Source organism: Carlito syrichta, unplaced genomic scaffold, assembly GCF_000164805.1.
Source record: "Carlito syrichta isolate Samal-C Ts95f unplaced genomic scaffold, Tarsius_syrichta-2.0.1 Scaffold296499, whole genome shotgun sequence".
Lineage (NCBI taxonomy): Eukaryota > Metazoa > Chordata > Mammalia > Primates > Tarsiidae > Carlito > Carlito syrichta.
The window spans coordinates 280,197-282,868 of NW_007240595.1; positions in this window are offsets into that span (position 1 = coordinate 280,197).

Below are 2,672 nucleotides of genomic sequence, written 5' to 3' on the forward strand. Positions count from 1 at the left end.
GGTTAGAGTTCTCTTAATTTTCAGATGCATCCGGGCTCGGTGGCTCAGCCTGTAATCCCGCGCCTTTGGGAGGCTGAGGTGAATGGATTGCCTGAGCCCGCGGGTTCAAGACCCGCCTGGGCAACTTGGTGAAACCTCATCTCTACAATAGATCTAAAATTAGCCAGGCATGGTAGCACGCACCTGTAGTTCCAGCTCCTTGGAAGGCTGAGGTGAAAGGATTGCCAGAGCCCAGCAGGTCGAGGCTGCGGTGGCTGGAAGCGGCCACTACACTCCAGTCTGGGTGACAGAGTGAGACTCCAACTCAAAAAAAAAATTTTTTTCAGATGCTTCCCAAGTTGTTGGGTTGGGTGGAAGGCTTAAAACACAGACCTCAGTTTGGACACTCAGAGCCACACATCTTAAACTCTTGCTTTTTGGTCCATGTGATTTCTGCTTTTCTTGGGCCTGATAGAGACATCTAGCGCCTTTGTTTGTAAACAGCAACCTAAAGGCGTGTTTTGGCAGTGGTTTAGGGACATTTCCCATCTCATCCCTTCTCTCCCTTCCCAGATGGTGGTGGGTTTCACTCTCCGAAAAGGACTCTGATGTTACTCTTGAGAGCTTGTGAGTTAATGACGAAATGGATCTGGTTATTACAGTAAAAAGAAAAACAGGACTGGGCGCAGTTGCTCATGCCTATAATCCCGGCACTTTGGGAGGCTGAGGTGAGAGGATTGCCTGAGCCCACAGGTTCGAGACCAGCCTCGGCAACTTGGCGAGACCTCATCTCTACAATAAATCAAAAAATTAGCTGGGTGTGGTAGCGCGCTCCTGTAGTGCCAGCTACTTTGAAGGCTAAGGTGGAAGGATTGCCTGAGCCCAGCAGGTCGAGGCTGTGGTAGCCGTGAGCGTGCCATTGCACTCTAGCCTGGGCAACAGAGTGAGATTCCAACTCAAAAAAAAAAAAAAAGAAAAGAAAAATCCTCACACCCCAACCTCTTTAAGACCAAAAAAAAAAAAAGACCACTGTCCAATCTTGTTCTGTAAAATATTAGAAAGATGCTGGGTGCGGTGGCTCATGCCTGTAATTTCAGCACTTTGAGACAAGGCCAAGGCGGGGGATTGCTTGAGCCCAGGAGTTCAAACCAGTCTGCACAACATAGCGAGACCTCATCTCTACAAAAAAATTTAAAAATCGGCTGGACTCGGTGGCTCAGTCCGTAATCCCGGCACTTTAGGAGGCCAAGGTGAGTAGATTGACTGAGCCAGTGAGTTCGCGACCAGCCCAGGCAACTTGGCGAGACCTCATCTCTACAATAAATAAAAATTAGCTGGGCGTGGTAGGCCACGCCTGTAGTTCCAGCTACTTGGAACACGCTGGGGTGGAAGGATCATCGGAGCTCAGCTGGTTGATGCTAGGGAGGCCGTGAGTGTGCCACTGCACTCCAGCCTGGGTGACAGAGGAAGACTCCAACTCAAAAAGAATAACAAATTTAGCTGGGTATGGTGGTGCGTGCCTATAGCTACTCAGGAGACTGAGGCAGAAGGATCACATGAGCCTAGGAAGTCGAAGCTATGGTGAGCCCTGGCATGCCATTGCACTCTAGCCTGGGCAAAAGAGTGAGACCCAACTAAAAAATATACACTTTATTTTTCAAGAGTGAGGAGAGAATTCTTCCATATGTACCTGTGCATTACAGTAACCTTATAAACCTAAGCACTTAAACCTAAGCTGGTTGTTTTTTTTCCCTTCATTTACCTGAGCTCAGAAAAACTAATGTAAAATTGCATTTTCTTACTGAGTGAAAATCTGAAATGACTGTGAATTCCTAGTGAATGTGAATTCCTAGTGAATTCCAAGGTTTGCTTCCGTGTCTGTATTTGGCTCGTTTTAGAAGTGACATGTTGTTTGTAGCCCATGTCTCTGTATGAAAGAACATCAGTGCCAGTTTTTCTCCTGTCCCTCAGAAGAGCCAAACTTTGAGTTTTATGTCTGTCATGGATAAATTTCAATAAATCTTTTTTTTTTTTTTAGTTGGAGTCTTACTCTGTTATCCAGGCTGGAGTGCAGGGGCAGTTTCATGGTAACCACAGCCTCTACATGCTGGGTTCAGGTGATCCTTCCACCTCAGTCTTCCAAGTAGCTGGAACTATAGGCATGTGCCACCATGCCCAGCTAATTTTTTGATTATTGTAGAGATAAGGTCTCACCAAGTTGCCCAGGCTGGTTTTGAACCTGTGGGCTCAGGCAATCCTCTCACCTTGGCCTTCCAAAGTGCTGGGATTATAGGCGTGAGCCATTGTGCCCGGCCCAAATCTTTTTAAACAATAAATAAATGAATTCACTGAGAGAGACACTGCAGCTTGACCTTTAGCTTCCTCTCAATATGTATTAACCGAGATAATGACAAATATCAGAACATGAAATCATAACTAAAATAGTTAGACACCCAGGAAGAACAATTACTATTAAAGATAACAAGTTTAGTCAGGTGCAGTGGCTCATACCTGTAATCCCAGCACTTTGGGAGACGGAGGCAAGAGAATTGCCTCAGCCTATGGTTTGAGACCAGCCTGAGCAACATGGTGAGACCTTGTCTCTACAATAAATTAAAAAAATTAGCTGGATGTGGTGGTGCATGCCTGTAGTTCCAGCTACTTGGAAGGCTGAGGCAGAAGGATCACCAGAG